Below are 18371 nucleotides of genomic sequence, written 5' to 3'. Positions count from 1 at the left end.
TTTTTACTTGTGTAAAGTAGTTGTGTGAAAACACGAAATTTTATTGTTTTGTATTACCATGCATGTAATATAAATGGTTATATTGGAGAATTGCATTACACTGTAATAGTAATATTTAATGCGTTGAAAGGGGTGGGGAACAAGAATGATAAACATATCTCTCCATTTTTTTTAATACTGCTGTACTTCGTATTTGTCATTCCATGGCTGGAATATTCGATTGAGAATTGACAAATTCACTGCTGAGAGATCTAGTTGTATTTTACAGTATTTTTTTTAATTGTATTTTTTCCCCAAGTAAAACCAATAACTGAATATATTTTTCACAAATATGGATTATGACAATAAAGTCTTGTTTGTAAAATCCCTGAAATGTTAAAAACCTTACAAAATCCCGTACCATCAGATATTTCAAATTGGTCAAATGATTGATTGATAATGTAGATTTCTAGCCTACATCATTAAAGTGTAAATCTTCTGAGAAACCTTTTTTATATGACAAGATCTTTAATGTAAAATAGATCTGAAACTGCGACCTGGACCTATTGTGTCTTTATTTTAAATAATACTGGTATCACCGTTTAGAATTATGCTTATAAAAGAAATCATAGAATCCTATATAACTATATATTAAAATTTATAATCAAATGGATTGATAAATTCAACTTTAACATTTTGACTTTCTTTGCATCAAATGGATAAGAGTGCAATAAAAAATAAGTTAACAAATAAGTGTGTTTGGCTCAGCCTAAATAAAATGAAAAACTGAAACAACAGAAGAATTCAAGCAAAGTACACAAGTATTTAGAAAGACAGGTGAAGAAGACATACAAGGAAATGCAACTTGAGAGCAAATACCAACGTCACACAGGACAGCAGCAGTAGTAGCTGACCAACAAATTTAAGCTGAGGACAGTTATACGAGTCTGAGTTGGGAGTGTTATAATTGAATTTAATAGCAAATAAAGTAAAAAAGTATTTAAACAGGGCAGGAATTTACATACAATACAAGGAAACCCTGAAAGCACCGATGATTCTGAAATTAAACTAAAAACAGAATTTAAATTGAGGCAGGCAATTTTTTTTTCCATATATATGTTGTTGAATAAATTCATCTGGTCCCATAATTAATTTTGGGTATGCTCTTTTTAAATGTTTCTCTGAGATACATTGCTTTATTAAATGCTTGTGTCAAAAATCTATCCTCGTCTAAGGGCACATAGAAAAAATTATTAGATTATCACTCTTTAAAAAAAAAATTTATGAGGGAGGGTGGTTTTTTTTTTTTTTTTTTTTATCGGATCAGTATATTATTTCGCTTTTGTTGAGGGAGGGACTGTTTATATTTGGTCTGTAATAGTAAATATTGTATAAAAACTGGTTTAATTTTATAGTTTTTAAACAAAATGAATTTGATGTCACAAAATTGCATTGTTATTTTTATGCTATTGAAATAATTAATGCGGCAAAAAGAAAATTTAAAAAAAAATTCCCACATCAATATTTCCCAAATTTTTGATGCGGGCGGGAGTGATAATCTAATGAATTTTTCTATTTGCCTTAAGTCTGATGATACTATTTGCTTGTTTTTAAGTATTGTATGGTATGGGGAAATACTGATTTAATATAATAAAATATAGTTGAAGGTGGTGAGACTTTATTGATCTATTAAACAATATTTTATTATTATTTTAAAAAGAACACAGATGGCAGGGAGAGCCTGCCACGTGTATGGAACACATTTTATATTGTAATGTATATTTTCAGTAAATTTGATTATATGAATGAATAATTTATATCCTAATAGTTGATAATTAAAATATAATCCGTACGTAGTGTTTTTACAGAGTCCGTCGTGTGGTCGGTCGCTTGCCTTTTTTATCGTTGTTTTGCTCAGCGGTGTATTTTTCTAGCTCAGGTTTGACATGATTGGGGCTAGCCTAGTAGGCCTAGCCTAGACAGGAAAATAAAGTTGCAGAAATTTATTTGAAACTGCTTATAGCGACAGCAATATATCATACCGTTATATAGATACATTTTTATGATTATTGTAGAGCTAAAATATGGTTTAAGATAAGTTACAGACCATATTTTTCTTGCCATACATTTTTAACACAAAATAAAAATTTTAAAATTTGGAGTGTCTCTAGGCTATACTAGCCTAGGCCTATAGTGCCAGTCAACAGAGTAGTAACTATGTGAGTATGCCTATCAATCTGTACCTAAACCTACTTACCACAATCTACGCTAATGCTAGGTACAAATTTTCTTTCGCCAAAGTGGCGAAAGGTTTGTAATTTTTTTCGCCAAATTGAAAATGTTTTAGCCAAATTTAAAAACCAATAAAATTTCACAAAAATGGTTCCGTAAATGAATTTTTCTTACATATTTATGTCTTATTCATTTGTAAGCAGTTGTAAAGGTGGTAATAACAGCATTGATTGAACATAAAAAACAAAAAAAATGATCGTTTACGATATGTGGGACCGGCGAGTACCGGACCTGCTCTAGACCTAGTGCTAAGCCTAGGCCCTAATTCAATTGGAACCCTAATTAATTCCGTAGGAGCTATTTTCACTTTTTGATGCATTACAAGCGACTGCTATTTCAAGTACTATACCGTACAGTACAGTAGTCCCTACCTGTTGTTTTGCTCTACAGCATAACAAATGTAATTATCAATAAAATTGATGCTTTTATAATTGTTTTGACATGCATTTTCGCTGTAGTTTTTTCACATTTTCGACATCACGATGACGTTTTTTGAGGGTCAGAGACTGCGCCTCTATAACCCTACCAGCCAATTGGTTTATTTGTTTTTTCGGGGGTGCAGTGGTATTGTGCAAACACTTGCTTTGATTGGAATGACGTCAGATCGCCCAAAGTTTCATAGTGCATGACAGGAACAAGCTCAGTGTAAGACAATGAAGATTTATTTAAAACAAATAAAGAAAAACTAATGGTTTTATTTTAGAGATAAATATAAATACATTTAACAAGCTTAACTTCCATTCTCTTCAAATTTTCTCCATAATTAAAATAGCAACATGACTGAGGCTATGTATTTTTGTAATCTACACTGACGAATATAACGACGTCCGAATCCGAATTAAACGTCGGGCTACTGAAAGGAATCACCCGCAGAAACATGCTTTGAGTTTTGTCTAGTGGAACTTAGAAGATTTAACTTTCATTTTATTTAACATTTACTGGCGTGTCATTTTAATCAATTTATTATAATCTCCATGAGATTTCGTTTTCACGGCATCTGGTAGGCCTATGCATTATTGTTTTGTTATTTTTTACTACAAAAGTGATCATCTGGTTTTAGAAGTTTATCTTTGTGTTTGGACCGAAAAATTATGAGATTCGGATTTTCGGAAATATATATTATTTTAAGTAGTATAATAAATATGTTTCAAAGAACAAAATCGCTGAAGAAATATCGTTTTAGTGTTCTCTATAGAGCGTGGGAACGATACTTTCAGCGTGTCATATGCGGGCAGTGATCAGACTGTTTGCTTCAAAACTGCCCGTGCATGCCCAGAACGATTTATCTATCTGGGATTTTCCACATTCGCTGTTGGTGAATGACTAGTATGAGCATAGACAGTAGGCCTATATTCTTTACCAGTAGTGTATTGTGTCATTAAGAAATTCTTAATTTGAAGATATAACTTTGTGAAAATTTTCAATATAGCCTAGGCCTAGACCTATCATGTAATTTATTAACTTTAAAACCTGTTATATTTTAACCTTTTGTTTAATGATGTTGATAATGTTGCTAAAAAAGTAAAACAAAAACAAACATAAAAAAAAATATATACAGAAACTTAACTAAAATAAAAAAGAACCAATGAATTAAAAGAAGTAAAAAGAATTAAAAAGAAGGCAAGAGAACAGAGGGTGGTCAGAAAGATATAATAAGTTTTCTGTTTTGATCAAAGTTTTGAAATTTTTAAGTTGGAGATCATTTATTAAAAATACATTTATTAACCACGACGTTAACGACCACATTCTTTTTATTCACTAACTTGGGCATGGGGTTGAAGACAGAATGGATTTAATGCTGGCCTATACATAGTATATTTCAGGTATTGACCGGATTTGAGTTACTAATTCAATGTTTTTATGTGATAATGGATATTAATTTAGAAAATGGATACAAATTTTAGAATGACTTAGTTCACTTAACCTTGATGAATGTATTTCGGTGCTGTTAAACAATACAAAATAAAACTGATGTTAATGTAATAGTAAGTTTACAAAAATATTTTTCTACACTTCATTACATTGTTTCCGTTCTCTTATTTTACCATCTTATCACTCATCTTAAATTCAAAAGTGCAATTCATTCATTGTGTAGAGTTCATTATTAAGTTTCTACCACCATTTTCACTACATTAATCCCAAACAAAATACCCTCCGTAAAGTAAATGAAACCCAGTGTCATTGAACGGCCATGGTGAGGACTGAATTGTGAAGGCATAATGCAAAACAAAAACATGAGCTTATCCCGTCATGCAGTTGATTGGAGCTGCTCGCGTTTGTTATTAGTCCATTGCTTTGAAACACTCCACGCCTGTTTATACAGCATGAAATAACATCAAAATGTATAGTGGCAGAAATTGTGATAATTGCCCTTCTAAATTTTCATATTTAGTATCAAACTCTCTATTCTGTAAAGCATATACAGTGTTATATGCTGTTTTTTAATGTAATGTGGCTGGATTTATATAGCGCTTTATGCCGAAGTCTCAAAAAGCTTGAGGTGTGGACTAGCTGGCATAGTAACTTCCTTCTCCCCTAAGGGGGTCTCTTCTTGTTTGAGCTACCCGGAAAACCGGTACCAGCTATCTCTCGTCTGTCCAGAACAGACAAGAGATATTTACTATTTATTTATAAGAATGAGGGACAGTTATTAAGCTACTAATTTATAATTTTGTTATTTTATTACACCTTTCATGTGAATAGCAAGTAGATACAGACAATTTCATGATTTATTGATGCTTTATTAACTGAATTGGTGTTTACATTTGACCAAGATGTAACTTTTCCTTGGTCAAATTACACTGCACTATGTAATTTAAATTTTAAATATGCATTAGTTTTAAAAAGCTGTGTTCACACTAGATGAATTTTGTTCTTGACTAACCATATAAACGGTCACATGACCAAAAACAATCCAGTGCAAATTACCTACATAACATTCTACTTGGTCAGGTTACCTAAGGCTTGTGGCAAGTTTAACCGAGTGAACCTTGTTCAGGGAGATAACCAGTAGGCCTAATGCAAACAGCACGACTTGGTTAAATCTTTCTGAATGCATGCTAATGCCACAGGTTTGTAGGTGTAGAAAACTAAGGGTGGATGGTAGAAATTTTAAGGGTAGGTGGGTGATAACATTGGTGAATTCTATATAGTAAGAGTGGATTTTACGGATGGACAAGGAGGTTAATAAAAGTGGGTGGAGGGTCATGAAATTAGCTTTAGACTGGTTAGAAAACTTCAAGACTGTTGTGGCCCCACCCACCATAACTAGAGTACATCACTACTAATACCATACTAATACTAATACTAAAATTATGTCAATGATTACACAATCTGAATCTATTACATAATAAAATTAGACTCGTTTATTTTTTTTTCTCTCTATAAAACCTTAAACTGTGTGAAAACAATATATATATTATGTTATTTTAGTAGTGGAATCAGTATTGGTTGTAACATACATGTTTGGGGTTTTTATAAACTACATCTACACTGTAAATTTTGGTTACCTCAGTAGTAGGTCCTATGTCATACCATGCAGTAGCCGAATGTTTTCATCCAAAATTTAATTAAAAATTGGATAGATGTTTTCAAGGTTATTTATTACCAGGTAGCTTTAGAATATAGCTTGCTGATCTGATTATTTGTAGATAATTAAAACTCCATTATTCTATCTTAATCATATCAGAGTTTTATCGTTTTAATTCTAGTTCCTTGATCAATGTTAATTGTTATTGCTAATGATCAGTTGCTATTTGTCATTTCAAATTAGTAATTAGAAAACATTGGTAATTAATTTGAAATTTTTACCAGTTTCGTAATTCGTGAAGGAATTTTTGCTTTATCTAAATTCATAGTATGTTGAACTAGAAATTTCAATATAGAAGATAGTTTTAAATTAACTTAAATTTTAATAACATTTTTTTCCCAATGCTTATTCTTTATTTTATTATTCCATAGTTTTTCAGGTGTGAAGCATTTTAAAATTAAAGATGGCCCTGATAAATTATTTGTTATCCTACTGATTCTAGTAATCAATGGATTGCCTTACTTGCATTGTATTTTTCATCCAGTGTACAAGAAGCATTCAAGATTCTGTCTAATGCATATTTCTCAAATTTTTTTGTTGTTTTAAAGTAACTTGACACTAAAATAGTATTAGTTTAAATCGATTGTAATATAAAATATAACTGAAACATCCAATTGCATTTCATATTTAATACTGCCCTCAATATCCGCTTGAAAGCTCATAGTGCAGGTAATATATAGTTAATTTAAATGTTTGCGGAGTTGCCTAAAACAGCTCTACGCTGAAGGACGCTACCATGTCCGCCAGTGAACCCGATACATAATGTGCAAGTATGAATTTACTTAATTCTATTATCCCAATGAATTGAACAGTAGGTACCATACACATATTGAATATGTTTCTACTAAGTGTTAAATACTAACATAGCTTCTCAAACATAAACATGTGATTCACATTGATAGGGTTTAGTTGAGTTTTTTCCCACCGATATACCAGCAAAGTACTGTTTACATAACTTGCAAGTAATTTGGTTCAACAAATCTATTGTTTCCAAAGGTATGTGATCAATGTATGCCATCAATAAGAATTGTCAGGATGGTGTTGATTATAATGATTTTTAGTGTACAACTTGTGAAGTGATAGGTCAGTATCCATTCTTCATGTAAACATTTTTTTGTAAAGAATCAAAATTACTAATACTAAAGTTACTAATTTTATTTTTATTCATTGTGTATTATGCAATGCCTTGAGAATAGTAAGTCCTAATTGGAAAATTTGGAGGTGTTGGCCACAACCTCAGTTGAAGTATCCAAATGGTAGTGTAAGTGGAAGGTCTTGGGTTCAAATCCCGATAGGGACATGCGTTTCTCTTCAAAAAATTACTATCACTTAATTTAACATTTCCACAGTGAGGGTACTGAATTCATTGTTGCAGATTATTTTTATGTTGTCGATGTATTTGAATCTCATTAAGATAGATTGCAATTGAACAATATTTTTCTAACGTAGGCCAATTTCTTATTTAAATGTAATTACCGGTAGGAATAGATATTGCAAAGTGTAAAGTTGGTCTTCAGTTAGCAATGCTACTGGGCAAAATACTTGCAAATTATAATTTACAAGATGGTGGCTGTTTTACCTTTGTCAGGTACAGTATTTTGCAAATAGTTGTCGTCTTACCACTTGTCGGCGCGTATTTACCTGGTTTGCAAATGGCATATTGACCTGATTCGCAGTCCATACACAGGGATTTAGGTGAAGGTACAAACTTTTCTTTTATTGTTATAACTCTTTAAGTCAGCCCCGGAGAAAAACAATTTTTTGCTATGTTGTAGAACTGATTTTGCTAAGACAGAAAAAGGTATTTAAGGTTGAAAAGGGCGTAACTACCCTTTTTTTTTTACCATCCCCCTCCCCCCCATAAATTATATATTCTAAAATCTGTATCTCATTAACTGTTCCTCAATTTTATCAAACAAATTTTTTTCTGTCTTAAAAGAAAGTTCTACAACATAGCAAATTTTTTTTTTTCCTCCAAAGCCTTTTTTTTTTCCTCCGAAGCCTGATGTTAAGCTCTGCCTATCAAGTTTTTTGTAAAATAATATGTGTTGTGTCCATATGAGCATGATGATATTATATGAGCTTACAATCAGAATTCATATCTTTGCCTATATTTGGACAAGTCACATGTTTTTGACACATAATAAAGCCAGGGACGTAGTTATGGTGGGCAGTGGTAGACAGGGCCACCTAGCCTTGAAGTTTTCCACCCAGTCTAAAGCTAATTCCTAAAGCACCCATCCTTATTAACGCAATTTACCATTCCTAAAATCCATGCATATTATTTAGAGTTTTACCTATGTTATCACCTACCTACCCACCCTTAAACTGTATATCACACACCCTCTCACCCTTCCACCATTAAGTGACCATCACCCACCCTTAGTTTTCTAAAGCTACAACCCTTTAAAGCTTTAGTGTGGACAAATATTTATGGTAAGCCAACAGGTACATAGAAATATCCACCTTCTGCAGGAATTAAAAAAAAAAAATATTTATGAATAATAATTTTTTGAGAAGAATGTCACCTGAATGATTGATTCGAATTGCTATTTTCAGTTTGGTTATAATGACTCTCAAACAATGATATATGTTTATAGTGACACCTGAAATTAGTTGATTTGTGAATACTAAGGAAGTTTTATTTGCTGAATAGGTGAGTTTGTTTATTTGATTAATCTTGTAATAAACATCGTTAACAGATTGCTATGTTTGGAAGATTGCTTCTGAAAATTGAATTGCCTAATTTTTATTGGAAAATATCCATAATTGTTCATTTACTTTTTTAACGGAAACTATTTAGCAATGGTGGAAAAGACTATTTATGTCATTGACAGGTGGTTTCACTTTAAAATTATATTCAGGAAATAGTTTTGTATGAACTGTCTTTACTTTGTAAATTCCCATGGTATTTGCAGTGTGAAAGTATCATTAACGATCCACATTTGTCACTAAATCGCATTATTAATACAGTATTTGCTATCTTTTTCAGTTAACACATGATAAATGTTTATTATAGTCTGAATGCCTGTGTCTGTACTATATTAATGAATAGTTGTAGGAATTATGTTGGGTGATGTAGATGAGATTTATACTTCTAGGTGAAGAAAGTCAAACGTAGATAAAGTGTCTCGCCAAAGGATAGCAACGATGTGACCAGCTTCACATTCAAACTCACGACCTTTCGATTAAAGCCCGAAGCTTTACCGTCACAGTATCCTATTTGCACTGTAAACTAAATTATTGAATGGATATTGCTTAAACTAGAAGACCTAACTGTAAAAACATAGTCTGGTTAGCAAATTCTTGTAATATTCAAGATTGAAGAAGATATTGTGTTGAGTTGATATTGTTTACAATTTTTTTATGATATAAATGTTGAACCACAAAATAGAAATAAACGTATGTTGAACGTTTCTTTGACAATTTGCCAACTTCTGATCAACATAACTTTAGAAGCACATGAATGTATTTAGCACATATTAATAGGCCTATTTTGAACTTAGGTGGGGTTTTTTCCAGTTTTTTCATAGTATTCCTTTAATATTAATGGTGATTAATACTGTTTTGATGGTATTACTAGAAGTAATATGACCTGTAGCAGGTAAAACTTATCTATAATTGACATCATCAAAGAGAGACAGAAGAAGAGTAAGGTAACAGTGTAAGACAGTTAGAATTAGATCAAAATTAATTGATAGTCAAGAAAAAAGTGTCAAAGCTGAAAGAATTGGATCATACTTTTTTGATGCATAAGCAGCTTATATTCACTGTAGTGAAGGCTTAGAGTATTCAGTATATAATTACTCCATGCATGTATTTTGTTTGCTTGCATCTTCTAATAAATCATCTTGCAGTATAGTCATTAAAGTAGATCAGGCTGGCACAGTGCTTAAATGATATTAATAGTTGCTTGGAGCTCCTGCAATTTGAATCTCGCTTCCATGTCAATATTTGCAGTTGTCAGCTCATGCAACTCAAGATGAATGCACATGCTTTTACAGTGTTTACTTCTGGTTTCATGTCATGGCTTCAATTTCTTTTTCCATCTACCTAGTACCAGCCGTATGCTCAGTGATTGAATAGTATTTGACATACTCAGGTTTAACATAGATACAAGTTTTTAGAAATGAAGTGTATTTTTTATTCATTAACTGAAATAATTACAATATTAGCTACAAGTTGGTTGCATCACAAAATAATGGTCAGAAGATATCAGATTAGAACATTATAACCTTACTTCTTACATCAGACTAATATAGGCCGCCTAGAAAAATATTGTATCTTACTAGGATGGAAGGTAGTGTATATTAACAGAAAGAGGTTTTTAGGATTTGTATTCAGTGTTCTCCTGAAGCCGTTTTAGCCGTCAATTGTACCGGTGAATATATCTGGCCAACCATTAAAAATTTTGAGATTGTAAAATAATAAAGCTACTGATTATTCTTAGGTAGTCTAGGCTGGCCTTCTTTCAATAAATGAACATCATTCCAGTCTATGCCTAGGCTATGGCTATATGTGTTGTTTTTTCAAGTCATTAAACCCCACTTAAAATTTAGAGAACATTGTGTATTAATGATTTCATACACTAAATTCATTAGAACAATATTGTTATTGCAAGAGTTTTGAGAGCCCTTCTTGGCCCATCACTTGGGTTTAGCTTATAGCAAGACCCACCACAGCAGTGCTGTCTAGGTGTTGGCCATAGTATTATTAGACAAATTTTCTGTTGCTTCGCAGCTAAAAAGTACTGTAACCTGTTGATATTGGCGTCGCCTTAATCCCAAAGAAAGGATTTGACTATGATAGAACAGAAATGAATGAGAAATAAGTGAGAGCAGGCATTAAAATGGAGTGTTAAAGTGACACCATTGGCTGTTTGCAACCTTTGTAGTTATTAATTGGATCGCTAAACAGCCTCCCGATGATGCAAACCACCAAGTCACGTTAATATCATGTACTCTCAATTAAGCACTGCGACGTTTATTCAAAATAAAAAGATTTTCTGAAATGTTGGAGCACGTATTCGAGAGAGGCGCTTATTTTCACTTTTGATAAAACTTAGAAACTGTATTGTGCAATAGAACTTTATTACGTACGTACCATCATATATTAATTTAATATATTCTAGATATTAAATGACACATACTGATTGTTGAATGTGTTTCTACATAAGGTAGTAAAGCAAGTTACACAATACTGTACATAAGTAATTTATAGGTTTACGAATATTAATAAAATGAATCGAAAGAATTTTAAGTGGAAGGTTTCAACGATAATTTTGGATTCAGAAATTCAGTGTAATATTGGATTTAACTTAGAATTGTTGTAGTCAATAAAGTGCTAGTTATTATAAAAGTTAGTGCATGGATTTTGTAATTAAGCTTATTATTATTTCATCCTCATAATAACATTCCTACCAGCCACTGTGCCTAATCATAGATTCTAGATTATGGCCTAATAATACCAACAATGGATTAGTGGTTAGAACCCTAGGCATCATGGGAAATTAATTTGAATATTGAAAAAGATTTATTGCGATAATAATAAAAATAATATTGCCAGTATCCATCAAAGATGCTCATGGTGCAAACAGATGTAGGTTTGTTTAAAAACTAATTCTTATTTTTAGTCTACAGGTATCACCAATGTTTCTGTGAATAAATATAGCATTAATTATGTCTTTGGCCACATCTAAATGTTTATTAAAAGTTGCTTATTCATAATGGAAATATTAGATATTGACCATATTTGGCAATAATTTTGTTTTACATCTCCTTAGTTTTTTCTTTTTTTTTTCATAAAATTAAAAAAAAAGGTTTTTGAGTTTTTTTTCACTGATGTTCTAGCTTATCTTATTACTTTTGATTTGCATATTCTCATATTTCGTAAATAAAAAACAGTATTTAGTCTTATTTAAGTAAGACCAAATTGAAATGATTCTTATCTCCTAGGATTTCATTCATTTTGTGGGTTTCATTTGCTTTATTCTCAGGAGGCAAAACAAACAGTTTCACTTTCCACATTTGTGATGCATTCATTGGTGATCAGAAGTCTCAAATATATAGGCCTAGATGCAACTCTGTTGTGGTCACATTTGTGAAGGGAAAAAGAGAGAGGGTGCACTCAATCTTGGTGTACTGCAAGTTCAACATGAATTTGTAATACCATGAAAGTGATAAAAATTCAATTACAAATAAATTGAGATGGAAACAATTAAAAATTATTTATTATGTTGGTTAAATACAGACTAGATTAAAAAAATTAGTATTATAGTACAAATTATTGATCACTTACAACTAGTCCAAGACAAATTACAAAAAGCCAATCTGGTAAAACAAATATATCATCAGAGAATGTTGATCATTTTCTAATAAGTCTTGATAAACATAAACATAATACATGGTAGGCCCTAATCAGTTCATTACAACTAGCTTCAATCTTAATAAATTTATGCTTATTGCCTAATAATCTTCATATATGTTGTAATGAATTAATTAAATAAGGATAATTGTTGATGTAATTCATAATTAAATTTTATTTAAAATGAAGTTGTTTAGTATTGTTTACTGTGTAGTTATATTATTCAAAAGATGATAAACTAAGGAGATGCTTTATGATGATTATAAATACTTTATCAACTTGTAAAATTATTACAATAATGATGAAAACATTATTTAATAATTAGATGTTAAATAACTATATTTTTAATTTATTGGAATTAAATGAAACCTTGATGAGATGGTCCCTTATGACATTAGTTAATGTTTTTACCTTTGGAACAAATTACTCATTCAGTATTATTTTAGGGATAAACTTAGAAGTTTCTCAACATATTTTTATTTTGGTTTTGGTGAAAATTTATTAAATTAAAGAAATAGTTATTATAAATATATAATTTCCTATTTTTATAAAGAATGTACATAGATTCAACAATTTGATTTCATTAGTTATTTGTAGTTTGCTTAATTGTTAAATTATGTGATAAATAGTTTGATTATTGTTCTAAGTTAAATGCAGCTAAATTTCAGGCTAATGTAACTTTTGAAATTTATAATCCATACTTCGCCAAGTACTGTGATTAGTTATGAACATAGTCACATCAATAAATTTTGATTTTGCCAAACATGTACGCTGGACTAAATACTGAATACATACATAGTACAAAATGTAACAAATTTATATATTTAGGTAAAAGATATTAACAGCAAGAATCTTAGTAGACGCTAGCTGCCGGAAGAAATAAAATTAAGCAGCCTAAACCACTGTCGTCAAATAGGTGTGCACCTCAATCTAATGAATCCCGAGATATTTTAACTGAGATTCATTATCGTGCATGCTTTTCATTCAAAAGTCTCGTTAGAAAAGCATGATTGAGCAAATAACCAACCCTAAGACAGGCGTAGTGAAACCCGACTGTATATATTGTCGGGAGTGTTACCGTTTCTGGTCATGTATGTCGTAGGTTTACTATACGGATTACAATTAAATGTGTGAGAGTTGGGGCTGGGCCTATTGTTGCAGATGTTTCATGCAATCCAAGCCTGATGCAATCCAACCTGACATCTAATGAATTTGGAAACTCGTTTTTAATTTCACAATTTTTATTTCATAATTTCTTCCATCATTACATTATGGTACCCTTTTCATTCATGAAAATGGCTTATATAAATAGGTTAAATATTCATGTATTTCATCATTTTCAAGACAGTCACAGAACATCTCATTTCTGAGGCACCTTCCATATTTCAAAATTAAACAGCATGCTAATAACAACACACAAAAAAAGCTATTCATGAAAATGGCTTATAAATTGGTTAAATATTCATGTATTTCATTATTTTCAAGACAGTCACATAACATATCTTTTCTGAGACACCTTTCCTTATTTTAAAATTAAACAGCATTGTAATAACAGACACAAAAAAAGCCCCAGAAAAACATATAAAATACATACTGCTACAGTATACTGTAGTAAATTTTTAAAATGTAATTATATAATAATGTTTTAGTTACTGACCGTTAATGTTGTTATCACAAGCAATATCACAAATTTTATGATAATTAAACTAATAGTTTCTTTTTAGTGCAGCAATATTAGGGCATACATTATAATAGATTTTCATTTGAAATTTTAAAGGTTATGCGATACAATCAAGTGTACCGCAATATTTGTGGACAGGTGTTGGAAATAATTGATGGAAGACCCTAACTACAAGCTGCTATTTCCTGTCAACAGGCACTATTCGTTGCAGTCGATATATAATCACAATCTATAGATTCTTGGGGAAAACCAGAACAATAATTATCTGAAATGTACTATAATTTTGAGCTAATAAATTTGAATAGCGAAATTGGTATAAAAAAAAAATTGGGTATTAGAAAAATAAGAATATTGTTTTGCTTTGCAGAGACCCTTAAATTGTCTGGCATTCAAGTAAAAACTGAAGAAAGTAGTTTGGATAAATATGTTTCATTTGTAGTTGCTCAACTGTCATTTCCTTCTTGGTACTGTACATCCACTCATGAAGGAATAAATCTAAACTTATTTCTCAATAATCCACCCCAGTTTTAACTGCAAATAAGTTCTTTTATCCTTTCTTTCCTTCTGTCAAAGTGTATATCTGTTGCTCGTTTCTTCCTCCTTCATCTTCTTCCTTTCATTCTTTGATATATACCCCAGTTTGTCACTCAAATTTGTAACCACACATTCTTATGGATTTAATGTGTTGGAATATTTAAACTATACATCCCTTTTTTTCTTTCATTTCATTTTATCCAAGTGTCTATAGCCTCAACTCGTTTTTCCATGTCCTACTTTTTAGAGTCGGGAGGTATACCAAACAGTTGCGCTTGTTTGCCGTGCTATATACTATGCATAATTTAGTTCCACTTAGGAACAAGTTGGACAGATATTCTAGCAATGTTCAGTGCTTATACCATCCTTACAATTAATTATTCATCCATAAAGAATTTAATCTTTATTTGAGGATAGCATAGTTTATCATGTCTTGTTTATTAGATAAGTTGTTAAAACTTATCTACAACATTTTAATTTAAAGTATTGTAATTAGATTTTATGGGATGTTCAGTTAATATTTAATAACTGATTATGCATTAACTTTTAATATGTAAATTTCGTAAATTGCGGTATATGTTTCATGTTTGGAGCTAGAAAGTTGATCACACACATTTCTGTTTCAATGCCAAATTTGTAAAAGAAATGATTGCTTGTCTCTTTGCCTTGTATGCTCTTTTTCAAAGCACACATAATGCAATGAATATCACACAGTCCTTAAAGTAAATACTGTAACCTAATAATATGTTTGTTAGATAACCTAATGAGAACAATGAACGTATAATAATAATTACAATACAATATGTTTTTGTTTTTATCTTTACCAGGACTCTAATGTGAATGTTTTAGTCTGGACAATTTCAGTGTTAATGAGGTAAGCATCAATCCTCAATTATTTTACTTTAATGTAAAAAGGACAAATCCAGGGATTAAAGAGCAGAAAAATGTCTGACCGTCTCATCAAAGAGTATAAAATTGTAAGGGGTCCGATTTCTTACAGTATTTTGCATACACGCAATGAAACAAAAAGTGCAGTACTACCGCAAGAGGGGGCACCTTATTAGAATTTGAATAGAGTTTGAAACTCAAACATGCATTCTATGGATGTAGCAAAAGAGGATTCCGTTTAAGGAAACCCCAACATTCGGACCTCATGTCATTTTATACTCTTTGGTGTCATCCTTTTTGGAATATATCCTTGATAAAATTTATGACTTTGGTTGATGATGATTGATGCGGATATATTGATGTACGTTCACAGAGGCTTTAGTATTGCAATTGGTTGTTATAATTTGCTGTACATTTCCTACAATTAAACTCTAGTCTGGATAGAGCAATAGTCAGATGCATTATTAGTAGATAATAGGGCAGGATGTACTATTGAGTGGTTGGTAAAATGACCTTGTATTGTTATCTTTTATATAATCTAATAGATTACATCTCTTTTTATCTATATACAATGGTGCTATTATTATTTATCTGTAGATGTCTCTGTCAAGTTCAAACTTTTTTCAAAGTGAAAAAAAAGGTTGTATCTCTCAAATAGATTATAAATATGTCATTACTGTTGTAGACGTGAATGTAAACAGCATTTATTGTTGTATATGAGAACAACGATAGACAGCGACGCCAATTTGATTAGCTTGCAAGCTCCTCATATCCAAGGGGATACAGTACTTTCATGAGTGCAGATAACATGTTTTGCACTGTAAAGAAGAGTGGTACCACCCGTCCAAAGTACAATTGAAAGTTCAAGTATAGTATTATAACTGGCTGTTAAATTTACTGCAGTATTTCTTTATACAATGATAATCTTATTCATAACATTCATTATTGTAACACTATACCTTGTTCACATGGACACTTTCGAATAGCAACAACTATTATTTAACAAGTTATCAGGTTTGTGCCATGTGAATGCAAATTCACACTGAAACAGATGCATAGTATATATTATAATTTATAGTATAAATTTTGTATAATGGTGTTAATATTATCACAAAGATCCCTGTGATATCTCAAAAGAAAAATAAGCATGTCTACTGCTTGTCTTGTTTTTTTTTTTTTTGCTACTTTAAACTCATCCAACATTTTTTGGGCTTCCCTACCAGGACCAATTTCAAAAGATTTTAGTTATTCTGGTCAGAGGTATCGGACTCCCTCGTTGGGCAAATCCTAGAGCCACCCCTCATAATTGGTATGACCAGCCTACTAGTCTGCGGAGCCTAGCCCAGGAAAAAAAGTACTATCACTCCAACCTAAGTCATTGGAGTGATGGTTTAAGTTCTTGCCTGCTTCTAAACTAATCAAATGCTTAGATCTATATATGAGGTATATAGTACCTCTTAAATGTTGGGAAAATACTTTCATTTGGTTTTCAATGTGAAAACCAGTATGCTTTGATGGGTTTACCATACGTTTTGTTATGTTAATAGTTACTATTTTTGTTCAATGTTAAATATAAATATTCTACAATTTATTGCCATTGCTAATTATATTCTTTCTCTGAAGTTTATTTTAGTAATTAAATTTAATATATACATTGTAAATATGTTTTGCCATAGTGCTTCTCATGGGAGCTTTGCTGGTGGTATGGCTGCATTAATAATTTTCCAAATAATCAATGCTGTCAATAGTAATATCATAGCTGAGCTTATCACATGACTTTAGTAAGCTGGTACAAGCAAATACGTATACAGCATGTGATTAAACTATAACATAGCAGAGCACACCTTATTACAATATTGGCTTATCCACAGTTTTGTTTTTTGAATGGCTACCTGCGGTCCATAATAAGAGAGCTAACTGTTCATGAATAGGACCCTTATGAACAGAAGTCAACATAGTTTAGTTTGTAAATTTGTGGTTAAAATGTGGTTAAGGAAATTCCCCTTCTGAAAATGATGTAAAAACATCCCATAGGAAACTTCATGTTATGTCTCTGCATGATAATGTTGCAAAATCTAATGAATGAAACAGGAGCTGGTAGGCATAAACAACATGTGTCATAAATCTGAGCACAGTTATTAGAGTAGCTTTTTTATGGCATTCCAAATAAGTCTGCTATATTTTGATATCAAACAAATCCATATTTAGGCGTATATTTTGTAATGATCTCTTGATATAAGGTTTCAACTGTTTAATAATTCATTAATTTCCACCCACACATTTATATGACTTTAATCAACCAAAACCAAATATTAATGGATATAGTTTCAATTAGTTGCTTCCATTTTCATCCTTGAGAAATGGTTAAATTTTAATTTCCTTCCGTTTTTTTTACATCTGTTGGAGGCTTTGCTTTTTTGTTTTGTATGCGGGACAATGTTCTTAAAAAATAACTAAATACAAGTCCAATACAATAGACTATAAGTATTAATATTTAGTCTAGACATTGAATGATTTATAAATTAATGTTAATTAGAGTTAATTATTAATGTAATCAAATTTTCCATAATTTCTTTTATTGTCACTTGGAAATTCAGTTTCAAGAAAACGGCAATTTACTAAAACTGTAAAGCTAATCACATAAAATTATTTTCATTCCATAGATTATGATGGCCAGATACATGTTCAGAATATGTAATAATGAAAATCCGATGAGAATGCAGCTTTAGGCCCTATTTAGTGTTCGTACAGAATTGTTCAAAAAGAAAATATCTGTTTACTAAAGCTAAGATCCATTTGACTGGTTGCAGCTCCGGTTGCATTTGTGTTTACAGTGCATTTTAAGTGATTTTTTCACATGCATTTTTAAAGGCCCTTTTGCATGGATTCACCACACCGCATGGTGGACTGAAATAAAAACGGATGAATCGCTCCATGTAATGATTGAAATAAGCGCTTACGGTTATAGAGATACAATACAACCGCAATCGCACTAATGGAATCACTCTCTTTTAAAACAGTATGCCGATTAAAATGTACTGCACG

The 18371-nt window shown here is 31.3% G+C and overlaps 1 protein-coding gene across 2 annotated transcripts in view; it reads left to right on the top strand.

The window, feature by feature from the left end:
- Nucleotides 1-7460: 7460 nt before the first annotated feature.
- Nucleotides 7461-18371, top strand: part of LOC117118127 (ankyrin repeat domain-containing protein 12-like) — a 115822-nt gene continuing 104911 nt past the window's right edge. The window contains exons 1-3 of one of the 2 annotated variants that reach the window (XM_033262632.1): nucleotides 7461-7561; nucleotides 8420-8516; nucleotides 15266-15312. The gene's annotated coding sequence lies outside the window, so the exon portion shown is untranslated. Of the gene's footprint in view, nucleotides 7562-8419; nucleotides 8517-15255; nucleotides 15313-18371 lie in introns of those variants that run through there. The other variant, XM_033262631.1, reaches the window with a different exon arrangement.

Source organism: Anneissia japonica, unplaced genomic scaffold (assembly GCF_011630105.1).
Source record: "Anneissia japonica isolate Jap-2015-1 unplaced genomic scaffold, ASM1163010v1 scaffold11779_len1430905_cov172, whole genome shotgun sequence".
Lineage (NCBI taxonomy): Eukaryota > Metazoa > Echinodermata > Crinoidea > Comatulida > Comatulidae > Anneissia > Anneissia japonica.
This window is presented reverse-complemented; position numbering and strand designations above follow the sequence as displayed.